This window comes from Salvelinus fontinalis, chromosome 24 (assembly GCF_029448725.1).
Source record: "Salvelinus fontinalis isolate EN_2023a chromosome 24, ASM2944872v1, whole genome shotgun sequence".
Classification (NCBI taxonomy): Eukaryota; Metazoa; Chordata; class Actinopteri; order Salmoniformes; family Salmonidae; genus Salvelinus; species Salvelinus fontinalis.
In genome coordinates, this window is record NC_074688.1 from 16,623,860 (window position 1) to 16,641,299 (window position 17,440).

General features: G+C 41.1%; 1 protein-coding gene across 2 annotated transcripts in view; it reads right to left on the reverse strand.

Annotated features, from left to right (window-relative positions):
* Nucleotides 1-17,440, reverse strand: part of LOC129822044 (serine/threonine-protein kinase PAK 4-like) — a 40,487-nt gene that overhangs the window by 16,884 nt on the left and 6,163 nt on the right. Inside the window, exon 1 of one of the 2 annotated variants that reach the window (XM_055879905.1) lies at nt 5,971-6,301. The exons of the other annotated variant lie outside the window; for it this stretch is intronic. The gene's annotated coding sequence lies outside the window, so the exon portion shown is untranslated. Of the gene's footprint in view, nt 1-5,970; nt 6,302-17,440 lie in introns of those variants that run through there. 2 annotated transcript variants of the gene reach the window in all.

Sequence of the window (17,440 nt, forward strand, 5' to 3'; positions counted from 1 at the left end):
TAAGAGAAAATAATTATAAAGTACAAATAATAATTATATGTACGCACACCTACCTAGACACTACAGAGGGCTGGTAGGGATCTAATCGGGAGAGCGGCCCTCGGCTATATCAAAGGCAGAACGGCACAAAACATCCACCTGCTATCCAGGTGTCTGTGTCTGCCCCACCATCACCCCCAGTCCCCTGCAAGCTTTAAATAAATGGTATTGTAATAACAATAAATGTAAGAATTAAAAAATAAATAACGAAACAAAAAAAAATGGGGGTAATAAGTATATTCATCCGAAAGTGACAATGATCAAACCTGGAAGGCATCCTAAATAGGCATCGCTCTGAACACAGCCAGAATGAAAGTGACTTTAATTGAGAGCCAAGACCGCCCTCCACAGCATCTTGCATGTTCGGTAGCCCTTGTTGAGACCGTTCAATACGGTTTCACCCGTTATGGTTTAGTATGGATTCGATTCCATGAGCAGACCCTAACACACAATGACAAGGCACTCTAACCTGTACGGGGGATTGGCGTATGTTCCCGGATAAACTTCTCTGCGTCCAAAACCGAGGAAAGCCACATCTTCTCACCAGAGGGCGGGGTAATTCTTAGTCTTGCAGGGAAGAGCAAGGCTGGGCGAAGATGGAGTTTGTAGAGTTTGGCCATGACATCTCTGTAGCCGCCACGGTCCTTTGCCACATCGGGCGCATAATCATCATAGACACGGAAGGGGTGCCCTTTATGTAACAGGTTGCCCCTCATTCGGGCCTCGCGCAGGATAAGATCCTTGGTCTTGAAACTGTGACAACAGATGATTACTGGGCGAGGGCGTTGACCCGGTCCAGGCACTGGGACAGGGGCGCGATGTGCACGGTCCAACTGGGGGTCCGAACCCAAAACGTCCGATCCCATTGCATCCTTCAATAGCTTGGCGAAGAAGTCGGTGGGGCGAGAGCCCGCCTCTACCCCCTCTGCCAGACCAACAACGCGAAGGTTATTACGTCTGGAACGGCCCTCCAGGTCGACCACTTTCACAGAAAGCCTCTGCACAGTACCCTGTAGTGACGAGCACAGCTTCTCTAACTCGTCGATCCTACCAGCGCTGAATTCAGAAGCCCTCTCAAGGTCCACAATACTCTGGCCCTGCGAAGCGACCGCTCGAATGGTGCCCTCGATTTTGGTGTCCAGTTCAGCAATAGTAGCCTTAAGATCCTCAGCTAAAGCAACACGTAGTTCTCCCAAAGCCTGGGTAAGTTCTTTAAGTGTCACGTTGTTGCCTGTGCCTTCCGCCATGTCTGTCTCGTTGTTTGGTGTGGAGTAGGCCTCCGATGTGGATTTATTGTCCTTTGGTCGCTTATTACTCGGCATTTTTACACAGAAAGTAACGATGTTGTATTAGAAAGAAACGTTTGTTGTAAAAAGTATCATAAAGTAGGGTAAGTTAGATTATTTCGCAAAAAAGTTGCAGGAGCCTCTCACACGCAGCCGTTCACTCCAACATGCTAGCTCCGCCCCCCCAAACCTATATTTTAAACCTGCATATTTAGTTAAAATAAATTCATGTTAGGAGGCAATATTAACTAGGGAAATTGAGTCACTTATCTTGCGTTCATTGCACGCAGAGTCAGGGTATATGCAACAGTTTGGGCCGCCTGAATTTTACAGAAAATGACATAACATTGAAGGTTGTGCAATGTAACAGAAATATTTAGACTGCCACCCATTAGATAAAATACGGAACGGTTCCGTATTTCACTGAAATAATAAATGTTTTGTTTTCGAAATGATAGTTTACGGATTTGACCACATTAATGACCTACGGCTCGTATTTCTGTGTGTTATTATATTATAATTAAGTCTATGATTTGATAGAGCAGTCTGACTGAGCGGTGGTAGGCAGCAGCAGGCTCGTAAGCATTCATTCAAACAGCACTTTCCTGCGTTTGCCAGCAGCTCTTCGCAATGCTTCAAGCATTGCGCTGTTTATGACTTCAAGTCTATCAACTCCAGTGATTAGGCGGGCAATACTAAAGTACCTATTAGAACATCCAATAGTCAAAGGTATATGAAATACAAATGGTATAGAGAGAAATAGTCCTTTAATAACTACAAACTAAAACTTCTTACCTGGGAATATTGAAGACTCATGTTAAAAGGAACCACAAGCTTTCATATGTTCTCATGTTCTGAGCAAGGAACTTAAACGTTATCTTTTTTACATGGCACAATTTCTTCTCCAACACTTTGTTTTTGCATTATTTAAACCAAATTTAACATGTTTCATTATTTATTTGAGACTAAATGAATTTTATTGATGTATTATGTTAAGTTAAAATAAGTGTTCATTGTTCATTCAGTATTGTTGTAATTGTCCTTATTACACATATATATATATTAAAAAGTGTTTTTTAATAAATAAATAAAGTGTTAAAAAAAAAACATTTTACAATTTTTTCAATAAATTAAAATCGGTCGATTAATCGGTATCGGCTTTTTTTGTCCTCCAATAATTGGTATCGGTGTTGAAAAATCATAAAATCGGTCGACCTCTACTAAAGAGCATCTCTTAAAACCATTTAATGTAGACTGACACAATCACACCGAGTGAATGTCCTTTGTTTATCTCTCTGTGCATTTGCCAATCAGAGTACACGACCGTGTACGTAACCTACACAAGTTGACATTAGAAAATGATAAAATAATTTGTAGGGAGACCTCCCATAAAGACAAATAGCTTTTACAAGTTGCAGCAATTTTCTTCAGAGACAAGAAATGTATTAGTCAGGTAAGTATTACTCTGAGGTGAGACCAAGGACCCCAGCTGTAGAGAAAAATGACTTCCCCTTTCCTAGCACATTTTCCCTCTAGCGTATTTCTCTATACTCAAACACACACACACACACACATTTTACATTCCGGATTCCTTCTCTTGCTTTAGATATCAGAGAGGAGGCTCTCCCTGAATCCAAATGCTGGGCTGCCTGCCTGCAATATGGTGCCTGTTCCTGACCACAGTCCTAGATCCACCCAAGCTGCAGGGAAGGGGTGCTTGGCGAGGGGCTGAGGAATACCACCTGACTGGCCCATAAAGCAGAACTGACTCAGCGAATGTTTGAAGTGCAATGGGATCATCCACCCATCTGCACTAACCTGTACAAAAAGGGCCACAGATGAGGTCAACATGGGCCTTCCATTAAATATTTAAAAGCCACTACTGCTGGTCAGAGTTGAACCCACAAGTCAGCATGATGACTATATCAAATAAGGCAGTGGCTACTGACAGTACTGCTAGATCATTTAGTTGTTTACAAAAACTGCTAGATGAGTTATCGGTTTACAAAAACAGATTGAATGGGAAACATACTGAGCAGCAACCACAGAGCCCCACACGACTGAATCTTGCTGACAGGCTTGTAAAGTGGTTTGCTGAAGTATTCGGTTGCTCCTCTGAAACTCTGTCTTAGTGGAGCCAAGCAACGATGGGGGAAATATTTTAACACAGCCAAGGAAAAAGGATTATTCAATGCCAGAAGGCCAAATACCATCAGAAACTACATTAGAGATGACGAAAACAGCAATAAAACGGTGCCTTCCCCCAGGATAAGTGACTGAATGAAAGTGGAGAGCAGCACAGACCACGTGGTGGAGCTCAGGCAGCAGTCTGCAGGCAGTGCACTGGTGAGACAAGTTTGAACAGGTGAGGCCCAGCTGAGAGTCACAGCAGCAGGTGTAGTAGCACCTCCCCCAGAAGGCCCTAGGACAGACAAAATCACTCTTCCGTGTTCTACACTTCCCCCTACGGAGAAGGTAGCAGGGGGAGCAAGAGACAGGTGTCCATGCACTCAGACTAGATACAGGACAGGAAATAAGAGGCCCAGAGAAAAACAAAGGATGGGCACATTTTCAAATGTATTATCTCCATTTTCTTCTCCCTGTCTGTCAGTAAAGCAGTCATAAAGCCTAGCTTATATATCACTACCATTCATGAATAATTTCCCTCTGTGTATGTAGAGTAGAGCTGCTACCGCCCACAAAGTGAACAAAAAACGTAAAGTTCAAAACACGCTCTCCCGGTTATGGAGTCCCTCACAATACATTAGCATACTATTATGTACCGGTGAGCAGCAAGAAAGACAGTTCTGTGGCAGTGTAGACCCAGATGGGTCATGGCCAGAGAGCTACTTGTCCAAGCACAAGGGGTGTTCCACCAGACTCTAGGCACAGCCATGTGTGTCAAGTCTGTAATGTAGCAAAGCAAAAACACCCAATTTGAACTCTTTGAAGCAGCGGACGCAGCGGCCATTAACAGGAAAACGCCTCATCATTCAGACTCCACTGTCACCACACAGACCCGGACAACGGCACATCTACTCGTCAACTGCCTTATTCTGCCAACTCAAAATGGTTTTCCTCTTTCCTATGTAGGCATACCACACATACAATTTTTGGACTACAACACTTGGGAGGTTAAAGGACATGTAAACACATTTCAAAACCAAAGATAGATTCAGGTGATGACTCATTTCCAGGGGAGACTTAAGAGATTGTATGAAACTGTTTGAGAAAGACATAGCTAATCACAAAAGCACATGTTTATGTCAGAGTCTAAGAGTACACACCTGGCTTAATGGTCTCACCATTGTTCAACATTGCAAAACCTTGTGTTCATACAGGAATATGCCTATATTGTATAGTACAACACACACATGCCTTTGACATGAATCATGTCATGCCAACTATATTCATTGCATTTCTCTCTGCAATGTGCAGTGTGTTGCACTCTCTCCTGAATGCAAAACAGTAGGCTGTGTCATCTCGGACACTATGCAGCCGAGTTGCACCTGGGTTCAGAGGTGATGAGGTCACACATCTTCAGGGAATTGTCTCACCTTGCCCTGCATCACTCTGCCTGTAGCATCAATAATTCTGTCAGCTTATCAGGATGTAGCCTAGTCTAGATGTTTGTGGGCGTGCTCTACTGTTGCCATCTTTCATTTGAGGTTACTGCCCAGTGTTGAGTCAGAAGTGCAAACTAACTGAATTCTACCTCTGAGATTCGCAGATTTACAAAGTGCAGTGCAAACACAGTGTGACCTTGGAACCGACCCCCAATTACAGCCAGATTATTTCTCAGTCTTGTCTATCTGTTGTTTACCAAGCCTGGTGTTGGGCTGCAATTTGCTGTAAAACAAACGAGGAGTAGGTCTGTGAGCAATTACAGTAAATGTAGGAATTAAGATAAGAATACCAGCTTCCCATACTGTATGTAACATACGTGCTTGTGTGACTATACTGACAGTGTCAGATCCAACTAAATTACTACTACTACACCATTGTTTTCATTACTTTCGGGAAAAAAGCACTCATCAAACATGTACGTTAGGCTATAGCTTGCAAACAAACTACCAAAGAGATGAAAGCTAGTCTGAAAAATATTGTTACTTCAGGGTGTAGCCTACCTCCCCCAATTTCCTGAGTGCAATCCCGTTGTTTCGGATGACTTTGACAGTTGTTTACATGTGAAGAAACACTGGAGAAGTAGTGTTTCATAATTGTTTAGCAAAATAAAACTATATTAATTTAAAAATAACAGACGTCAGTAGGTTTACGAAGCACACGTCTAGTGGGAGGAGTGAATAGATACCAGATGTTACGCATGGAATACCACATGCTGGTGGTAAAGATTGTGTAGCGAAATGTGTAGTGGGAAATAATTGCGTTTATTACTAAAATAATGTATGTAAATAGCGAATTTGTTGGATTTGACCGCTATAATAAGTTGTTTCAATAACGTTCTGGCTAATCTTATGAATGTGTTTAGACCTCAGAAGTAAAGATACATTTTTCAGCGGAGATTAAACTTCTCACGGTCGAGAAGCATTTTAGGTTAGCTTCTATTCGCTTTTTTGACGTAGGAATAAGTATGAAAACAATGAATAACCACAGTAAAGCAACACGTTGGTTACGATCTACTCACCAGAATGTCTATCCAACGCGATACAATCCAATTGATATCATTTCACAGTCACGCATGAGAACAAACGAGGAACAAATTATCCAGGCAGCCTCGCTCTGTTAGAAGACTCCCCAACGTGAGATCAAGAAGTTATTTCCGCAGCGTTTCAAATCGATAAAGAGCTGCGTTTAGTGCACACGCCGTATTTACCCAAAGGCACATTTATGACAGAACGAGTTATAAATAACTTAATCCGAAACAGAACTGTAAATCTCTTAGAAGATCAATTTTGTCGCATTCCGATGGTTTCACAAATGCGGGCCAGTATCATGACGTCACCTGGAAAAGGGGGAAAAAATAATCACGTCAGACTCTTTCAAATCCAGGAACGCCCACTGCCTTTAGCTGTGGTGTGTCTGTTCAATGATCATAACTTCGAACTATTCATTGTGGTTGAAAAGCAAGACAAATCATTCTCGATATTATTATGTAATCTATTATGACACGACCAAACTGAAAGCTTGACTCACTTTGCCACAGTAGTGGGAAACTGGAATGTTCAACTACTGGTAAATACTAATGTACAGTACTCGCTTATTTATTATAGCACTGTCTTATGAAGGCTTTAAATGGCATCTTGTGAAATACCCAGTGACTGCTAATTTGAACAGGATTGTAAACGGATGAACACAAGCAAACAGTGAAGAGAAATGCCTCTCAGGGAACAAAAACATGCTTAGTAGCCTCCTCAATCAAAAATGTTCATAGTGTAAGCAAACGTAATCAAATAATGCTGATGAAGCAAATGTCACCAAGGAGATTTGTAATGATCCCCTTTGACTTCCATCATAATGAGTTGCTGCTAATGTGCAAAGGAATACAGTATGCTATAAATAGGGGTTGGAACAGAAATTATTTTCCAATCGTTTCGTTCTTAACAGAACCCCTATTTATTTCGTTCCGTTCCACTGTACTTTAATAAAATATTTGTTTTACTTGATTACTATTATTTCATTCCAAGTACTATTATCAATATAGAGCTGCTGCCTATACTCTCTGACAAAATCCCTGTCAGTAGTTCTTAAAAGAATGCCTTATTTACTTTTATGACTGCTGAATACCGACCATCAATCACTTTTCAGGCTCAGGTATTTTCAGGCTCGTGAAGCAACTGCTTCGATTCCTCTCCATCTTGTGCGTTATCTCTTCTCGGTGTCTGCTCCACACAGACCCGACAAGTTTAAGCGGGTGCGCAATGGATTATGGTCATTGTAATTAATTACCAAGTATTCTGCACTAAACTGTAGAATATTGGCCTGTTGGAAACTACAACTCCCTACTACATCGCACAGTTCAGGCTTCATCTAATGTATCTCTACATAAACTACACATCAAGCTCACAGAAAAAAACTAAATGTAACCCCAAATAAATTAACCAATGTTAATCAATTAGTTGTTTAAATAATGAAAAAATTAAATGTTGGTTAATAGCTCAGCACTATTGTTTACATGCGCGATGGTTAGAAAAGTATAGGGCGCAAGATGTAACACATTTTGCAGGTTGAGAGAGGGTGGAGGAGGCTAGGCTTGAAGCGCTGGCATTTTATGGCATTAGCTATCTGAATTAGGCCCACAGAATTATACCTATGGAGGAGCGGCTTCTATGGAGCAACTTTGATTATCTCTGAACTTCCGAGAGTTGACTTAACGTTGGACCAATGCTAGCTAGCTAACAAGCTTGTGTGGGCAATAGCCACCAGAATTAAAAACAAGATATACCTTTTTGTAGTTAACAAATATAATGTGAAACATAACTATAGTATCCGTAACTAGCATTGAAAAATGTAATCCATTCTTCATTAAAAATCTGTCTTAATTTCTGAATCACGCTGAAACGTCAGTAGGTTACAGTATGCTTCGGAGGGGGAGGAGCAGGTAGTTTACACACAAAGATTTTTAGCTGGCAGGCAGACACTGGAATACGTTTCTAGTGACAGAGTGAGGGCTTTACATATTATTGCGTTTGTGGGACTGATTTTTTTCTCTCCGTAATGTAAAAAAACTTTATTAACTGGCTTCTATCCATTTAAAATAAAGGTTATGTTCTGGAACATTATAGATCACTTTTCGTTCTTGGCTCTGATTCTGTTCCTCTAAAAAATTTCGTTATTTTACAGTTTTCTGTTCTGTGCCCGTACTGGGTCCAACCCCTGACTATAACATAGTAACACCAGGAGTGTAAGGATGTTCTCACTTGGTACCTTAAAGACCATTTTTTTTGTAGGGTGAACACTCAAAGAAATCCAGACCCCTCAAAAATGACCAACCGAACTGAAAATAGCAAACAGAACTGAGACCATTGAGAGATTTGATTTGAGTTAGGTTTGCTTGAATTGTGTGATCCGGTTCCCTTTTTTAGGCCAACATGCACCACCCACTAGACTACTGCAACGCTGTTTCCCCTGCCATAAACCCTCACATTGGTACCACAAAAGAGAGAAGATGGTTTGCAGAAAAAACGTGTTGTTTTTGGGATATTGAATAGCGATTTCCAAGGACGCACAGAAATTCCAAAATTTAGTTTATAGTTCAAAATGTGCTAAGAAAACTTCATAATCTGTTTATTCAACTGTGGGGTTTGAAGTGTAAGAAGACAACATATTTGGTGAGAATCACAACATAAGAGCTAGAATAGATTTTCTATCCTAAAGGTAGGGTGTTAGGTGACGCAACACACAATGGACACTCTGCGATAATTCTACAAAAAGTATCAGGAAACAAATCCATTTTTCACTAAATGTCAATTTGGTCGTCAAAATATGCAGTGGTGTAAAGTACTTAAGGAAAAATACTTTGAAGTACTAGTTTGATTATCTGTACATTACTATTTATATTTGACACATTTTACTCACTACATTCCTAAAGAAAATGATGTACTTTTTACATTTTCCCTGACACCCAAAAGTACTCATTACATTTTCAATGCCTAGCAGCACAGGGAAATGGTCCAATTCACACCCTTATCAAGAGAACATCCCTGGTCATCCCTATTGCCTCTAATCTTGTGGACTCACTAAACACAAATGCTCAATTTGTAAATTATGTCTGAGTGTTGGAGTGTGCCCCTGGCTATCCATAAATAGATCAAAACATGAGAATTGTGCCATCTGGTTATATAAGGAATAGGAAACAATCTATACTTTTACTTTTGATACTTAAGTATATTTTACCAATTACATTTACCTTTGACTTAAGTATATTTAAAACCAAATACTTTTAGACTTTGGCTCAAGTAGTATTTTACTGGGTGACTTTCACTTGAATCATTTTCTATTAAGGTATCTTTTACTCAAGTATGACAATTGAGTACTTTTCCCACCACTGAAAATATATAATAAATCATTTGAAAACATGAATATGGCAGTTGTAACCAATGTCTAAAAATCCCAATACTGTAAGTTATTAAAATGTACGCAACATGATCCCAAATGTAACGCATCTGCCATGCTAAGAACTTTCAACACTGGGACAGCCAAATGGTGGTGGCTGCATCATGTTATGGGTATGCTTGTTATGGGCAAGGACAAGGGAGTTTTTGATAAAGAAACTGAATAGGTCTAAGCACAAGCAAAATCCTACAGGAAAACCTGGTTTAGTCTGCTTTCCAACAGACACTGGCCAAATATACACAAGTTGCTTACCAAGACAACATTCAATGTTCCTGAGTGGCCAAGTTGGTTTTGTCTTAAAATCGTCTTTAAAATCTATTGCAACACTTGCAAATGGGTGTCTAGCAATGATCAATCAGCTTGAAGAATTTTCTTAATAATAATGTGCAAATATTGTTCAATCCAGGTGTGCAAAGCTCTTAGACTTACCCATAAAGGCTCAAAGCTGTAATCGCTGCCGAAGGTGATTCTGACATGCATTGACTTTAAGGGTGTGAATACTTATGTAAATTAGTTATTTCATTTAATACATTTGCAAACATTTCTAAAAAAACATGTTTTCACTGTCATTTTGGGGTATTGTGTGTAGACGGATGAGGGATTTTTTTTTAATCCATTTTGAATTCAGGCTGCAACAAAATGTGGAATAAGGGGTGTGAATATTTTCTGAAGGCTCTGTAAGCTATGTTATTAGACTAGTGCAGTACAGACTTGGTGAGAAGTGTCTGTTGGTGCTGGGCTGTGTGTCTGTCGGTGCAGGGCTGTGTGTCTGTCGGTGCTGGGCTGCGTGTCTGTCGGTGCTGGGCTGCGTGTCTGTCGGTGCTGGTGGGGATGCTGGGCGCACACACACACACACACACACAGGGTTGGCTGGGAGTATTATAGGCCACTCTAGGCCTAATCAGTTGGGCTACTGAAGACAATATAACTATGATACAGCCTAACTGTTACTAATTGGTAAATAGTGACCCTGCTTTTTGTTCATGATCATGTAATCCCAGTTACTCTGTTACCACGCCTGGTGTGCACACTTTACCCCTCAGTGTAGACTCCCAGTTCTGCATAAAACAGCAATATATGTTAACATAACCACCTGAATTTAAATGAATGGGTTTAACATGCTGTATTTTATAATTCCAATGAAGCAATTATCATATTACACATCTCATTTGCATAAAGTAGTATAAAACGTTTTCTAATTTCATAACTTGTTTCAAATTGTTAAACTCTGTTGTTTTGCATAAAGCATAACAATGTGTTAATATGACCACCCTACCTTAAATTATTGGGCTTAAGTTAATGCATATTAAGTGCCTAATTTACATAATATTGCATATTAATTTCATAAATATTTTATATGAATCATCCATCCCTATGTTCTACATCAACCCTGAAAATGTCATAATATTTTGACCCCTATATAAGATATTGGACTAAACGTGTTAAAATTAAGAATTCAGACAGATGATTTGCTGCCTTTTTCCAGGGATTATCATTGACCCTTTTTGACCTTTTCTGTTCGTGTGAAAATAAGATCTCAGCAATGGTATATCTTAACCTCAAACTAAAGTGTTCTGTGTGCTGATACGCTGATCTATACCATGGAATACAAAATATAATACAAGAAACAACGTTTGATTTTGACCCCTAACACTCTATTAAAGGGGCAGTAGCCTACATTTTCAATTACAGCATTATTTAATCTGCAGTTATTCTTCTGACATTTATTCTGTTACGAATAACATTTATATATTATTAGTATCTTCTGATTACAAATATGTCTCATCATTTAACTAAACGCAATCTATTAGATTCCAAAATATAAGTAGATATCTAGCTGTCCGATAATACATTCTGATGGAATGGCTTGTTCTGCACTTTCTAAAACCCAGAGTGCATTGAGTGAATGTTGGAAAAAGTACTTGGTTCCTTTCTAAACCTAGCAATGTGAAAGCAAAGATGACTCAGACCACAAAATGTGTTAAGTGAACTGTCAAAAGAGTTGAGTCCTCATTCAAAGGCAAGGGTAGTGTAGATACAAAGAACAGTTTTCTATATGTGAAAACACCCTAACAATACAGTGTGAATGTGAATGGGGCTTGACATGTCAGATACTAACCAATCCAGAAGCTGGGTTCAAACAAAGCCCTTGCTGCCTTGGCCAATCCATGCAGACTTCCAGGTCTGGCTGAGGAATGTGGAAAGGTCAATGATAAAGGATGGAATGTGAGCTTTAACTGGGATACAGGAGTCAGTCAGTTCAAAGTACTTTGATAGCCAACACTACATCTGAAATAATCTGTCTGGACTTCATGACAGTCAACGAGAAGGGCCTCCCTAAAATTGTCGTCATAAATACAAGCCGTCACATAGGCCAAGAAAGAGAGAGAACTATATATATATATATATATATATATATATATATATATATATACACACACTTTTTTTTTTTTTTTTTAAACCTTTATTTAACTAGGCAAGTCAGTTAAGAACGAATTCTTATTTTCAATGATGGCCTAGGAACAGTGGGTTAACTGCCTTGTTCAGGGGCAGAAAGACAGATTTTGACCTTGTCAGCTTGGGGATTCGATCTTGCAACCTTCCAGTCAGTAGTCCAACGCTCTAACCACTAGGCTACCTGCCCCCCATGAGAATAACTTCCTAAACTTCCAGCTTGCAACTCAATAGTCGTAATAATGGTTCTCCTTAGTTGAGCCTGCAGGGGTTTACAAGCCAGGACTTACATTGCATAACGACTCTGGGGCTGTTCCAACATCTTGTCAAACTAAGCTAACAAGCATGTTTGAGATATCAAGCTATGCTGATTCAGTTGAGGAACAAAACAATTACATTTCAAATTAGGAGAGTTCATGTTAACCTGATTGACCAATTCAGTTAAAAGGTAGAGTCAGCAATTCCCGAAGTAAACAGCCGTATCGGGCTGACCTCTGCAACAACTAAGAGCAACAAGATTTGTATATTAAAATTAAAATAAAAAAATGTAGCTAGACAGTGAGGCTAAACTTCTCTGCTGTTTTTGTCTGGCTGCCATCACGTTGTAGCTTAGTGAAGCATACCCATGCACATGCGCAGGTAATCCATAGCTGTGTTCGAATACTCATACTAACTGCACTATTTGTGACTTGAATTGAGTACATAGTATGCTTATTGGTCATAGTATGGATATAGTTGTATGCCAAAAGTTCCCAGATGACGTACTAAATTCACCAAAATACGAAGTATACATGCAGTGGACACTATTTCCATGCCTTTAGGGCCCATAATGCAATTCTTTTGAAAATGGGCGTGGCTTTTTAACCTTTCAGATTTAAAGAAAAATGTCGGGAAACATGCAGCTGAAGTCCGACGAGAGTGGATACAAATTCATTGCTTTAATTTAACTAATTATGACAAATGTTTAAAAAAGTAATAAAGTAATGCCTTTTCAAATAAGTTTTTACACATTGGCTGACAATTTGTTAGCTACGCTATCCTTACAAACCGCATAGCATTACAGCAGTATGTTAGCTAGTAATTTTTTTTTCTTTTTTACATTTCACCTTTATTTAACCAGGTAGGCTAGTTGAGAACAAGTTCTCATTTACAACTGCAACCTGGCCAAGATAAAGCAAAGCAGTGCGACAGAAACAACAACACAGAGTTACACATGGATTAAACAAGCGTACAGTCAATAACACAATAGAAAAAAAGAAAATCTATATACAGTGTGTGCAAATGGCATGAGGAGGTATGGCAATAAATAGGCCATAGTAGCAAAGTATCCACAATTTAGCAGATTAAGACTGGAGTGATAGATGAGCAGATGGTGTGTAAGTAGTGATATTGGTGTGCAAAAGAGCAGCAAAGTAAATAAAACAATATGGGGATGAGGTAGGTAGATTGGGTGGGATATTTACAGATGGACTATGTACAGCTGCAGCGATCGGTTAGCTGCTCAGATAGCTGATGTTTAAAGTTAGTGAGGGAAATGTAAGTCTCCAGCTTCAACAATTTTTGCAATTCGTTCCAGTCATTGGCAGCAGAGAACTGGAAGGAAAGGCGACCAAAGAGGTGTTGGCTTTGGGGATGACCAGTGAGATATACCTGCTGGAGCGCGTGCTACGGGTGGGTGTTGTTATCGTGACCAGTAAGCTGAGATAAGGCGGAGCTTTACCTAGCATAGACTTGTAGATTACCTGGAGCCAGTGGGTCTGGCGACGAATATGTAACAAGGGCCAGCAGACTACAGCATACAGGTCGCAGTGGTGGGTGGTATAAGGCACTTTGGTAACAAAACGGATGGCACTATGATAGACTGCATCCAATTTGCTGAGTAGAGTATCGGAAGCTATTTTGTAGATGACATCGCCGAAGTCAAGGATCGGTAGGATAGTCAGTTTTACTAGGGTAAGTTTGGCGGCGTGAGTGAAGGAGGCTTTGTTGCAAAATAGAAAGCCGATTCTAGATTTGATTTTGGATTGGAGATGTTTGATATGAGTCTGGAAGGAGAGTTTACAGTCTAGCCAGACACCTAGGTATTTGTAGTTGTCCACATATTCTAGGTCAGAACCGTCCAGAGTAGTGATGCTGGTCGGGCGGGCGGGACGGGTGCGGGCAGCGAACGGTTGAAAAGCATGCATTTGGTTTTACTAGCGATTAAGAACAGTTGGAGGCCACGGAAGGAGTGTTGTATGGCATTGAAGCTCGTTTGGAGGTTAGTTAACACAGTGTTCAAAGAAGGGCTAGATGTATACAGTCTGGGTAGAGGTGGATCAGGGAATCACCCACAGCAAGAGCGACATCGTTGATATATACAGAGAAAAGAGTCGGCCCGAGAATTGAACCCTGTGGTACCCCCATAGAGACTGCCAAAGGTCCGGACAACAGGCCCTCCGATTTGACACACTGAACTCTTCTGAGAAGTAGTTGGTGAACCAGGCGAGGGAGTCATTTGAGAAACCAAGGCTATTGAGTCTGCCAATAGGAATACGGTGATTGACAGAGTCAAAAGCCTTGGCCAGGTTGATGAAGACGGCTGCACAGTACTGTCTTTTATCGATGGCGGTTATGATATCGTGGCTGAGGTCCACCCGTGACCAGCTCGGAAACCGGATTGCACAGCGGAGAAGGTACGGCGGGATTCAAAATGGTCAGTGATCTGTTTATTAACTTGGCTGTCGAAGACTTTAGAAAGACAGGGCAGGATGGATATAAGTCTGTAACAGTTTGGGTCTAGAGTGTCCCACCCTTTGAAGAGGGGGATGACCGCGGCAGCTTTCCAATCTTTAGGGATCTCGGACGAAATGAAAGAGAGGTTGAACAGACTGGTAATAGGGGTTGCAACAATGGCGGTGGATAATTTTAGAAAGAGAGGGTCCAGATTGTCTAGCCCAGCTGATTTGTACGGGTCCAGGTTTTGCAGCTCTTTCAGAACATCTGCGATCTGGATTTGGGTAAAGGAGAAGCTGGAGAGGCTCGGACAAGTAGCTGCGAGGGGTGTGGAGCTGTTGGCCGGGGTTGGGGTAGCCAGGAGGAAAGCATGGCCAGCCGTAGAGAAATGCTTATTGAAATTTTTGATTATCATGGATTTATCGGCGGTGACCATGTCACCTAGCCACAGTGCAGTGGGCAGCTGGGAGGTGCTGCTCTTGTTCTCCATGGACTTTACAGTGTCCCAAAACTTTTTGGAGTTAGAGCTACAGGATGCAAATTTCTGTTTGAAAAAGCTAGTTACCTAACGTTAGCTGGCTACTAATACATCGAACTTGCCAGACAGCAGATATTATATTAACTAACTACCCAACATTTACTGACATGATTATTTACATAATTCTGAGCTAAGTAGTATAGTCGTGTGATTCAATGGATATCTACTCCGATTTCAGAGCAGTCGCGCGTAGAATAACTCATGAATTTGCGAACGCTCAACACCTGTTGAATATGGCCGGCGTCAGTAAATGTTGGCAAAAAAAAGCGTAATTAAATTGTTGGCAGCAGCACAGTTAGTCACCAACTCTCTGGATAACATGAAAACAGCCTAAACAGCTCTGCTAGAGTGAGTAAAATGGTCAGAGTGGGTTGTTCTCTCATTTGAATCTGGAAGTAGCTAGCCAACGTCAGCCAGTTAGCTTGGGTGCTTGACTGCCGTTGAACGCTTGGAAAATCCCTACTCCTTGTCCAGAGCGTCCAGTGTGCTCTCTGACCACTCCGAGAGCGAAAACGCTCTGAATTTACGAACAGTCAATCTGACAACCCTCTGGATTGACGAACGCCCAGAGAGCACTCTGGCACTCCAGATTGAATTTACAAACACACCCGAAATCGTAAAATATTTAGCTAGTCATTTGTTATGCTAACAGGCTAGCAAGAGGTTGCATAGCAACAGCATCAACTTCCGGTAGACAGGCGAAGCGCTAGTACCCTCAACTGAAACGATACCGTTCGTTTACAGTATACTAAAATGACCTAATAGTATATTCTCATTAAGTATGTAGTATACAGTATGGGTATTCAAACACAGCTTGTGTCACAGTATGCTATTGTGCTGCTGGGCCCAATAACTAGTGGTCTTGCTCAGCCTCTAGAGCAGGGATGGGAAAATCCAGTCCTCGGGGGCCTGATTTGTCACTTTTGCACCAGCCCCAGCTAACACACCTGACTACAATAATCAACTAATCAGGACCTTCAGTTTAGAATGCAATTAGCGTAATCAGCTGTGTTTGCTAGGGATGGGGGAAAAGTGTGACGCCACTCCGGCCCCTGAGGACTGGAGTTACCCATCCCTGCTCTAGAGCTCTCTCCAACTCTCCAGTGCAAACAGCAAGCCACACAAAGCCTAGCAGCCCACGGAGGGCTGCACCTCAACATAGTAGGTCCACACATCACAAGGGAACTGGGAGAAATCACAGCAAACAGTAAAGATGAAAAAATAAACCGTACTCATCAACCCACAGTCTCCAATTTCAAAGAAGCTCCGTATGGGGGAGAACATGGATGTACGAATCACATAGCTACAGTTTACACACTGTAATTGGCAAGGTAATGTTGCAGTGCTTAGCCCTGTAATTAGCCTATGCTTTGTTACCATCATCAAAATAAAAATGAAGTCATACTGTCAAGCACAGTAAAAGTTGGCCCACTGGGCTAATATCTAGCTTGTGCAGAGCAGCTTGGAAAGGTTGGTGTGAAATACAAAAATAAATGTATGATATTAATATAAAAATGGCAGTCAAAGCTAAGTCTTTGCTCAGTCTGCACATTCAGTTCTCTTCTTTTCATGCACACAGTGGCAGGGCCTATTCACCGGCAGGAACAAAAACACTGCCTCATTCACTTAGAATATTCCAGGGTTATGTCTGCATAATGCAACAACAGCACCTTTTCTTCTGGTTTTGCACCCACAATTCATTATTCTATTCTCTCATTGTGCAACAGTTAAAGCAGAGGTGAAATGCGGCCAGCCCATTACCCACAATCCCCTGCCAAGCTGTGTACACAAGACCTTTCTATTGCCAGGGAAGCAGGTCCTGGCTTGATTGTGGACCTCTCCGATTGAAACGATTACACATTGCAAACAATTCACTGCACTGTGTGTAGCCTATAGTCTACTACACTGAGCCTATATTACAGTCAGGCTGACCTACACAGAGAGGGCTTTGTTTAAGAGACATAGATGACAAGAGATTCACGATGCTATCACGGTTACCCACAGAGTGACATCAGCCTTGTCTGAAAACAACGCTAGCCAGCTGCAATCACTGGTTAAAGGCAATGTGAAACAAATGCAGGAGAATGAGAATGTGAAGCCAGGGCTGAAGAGATGACCAGTCTACTCCACATATTCAGGACTACCGCATAATATCCTCTGGTCACTCTCCACTCAGTGAGACTAAGTTGCTCCGAAGAGAGTGAGGTCGAAGAGAGTGACGTAGGACTCAGTGAAGAGAAAGCGAGACAGGAATGTGCAAGCGAGGGAGAGAGAGAAGCGCTACTGATGAGAAAGTCCATTAGATTCTGTGTTTAATAAAATTATAAATCAGAGA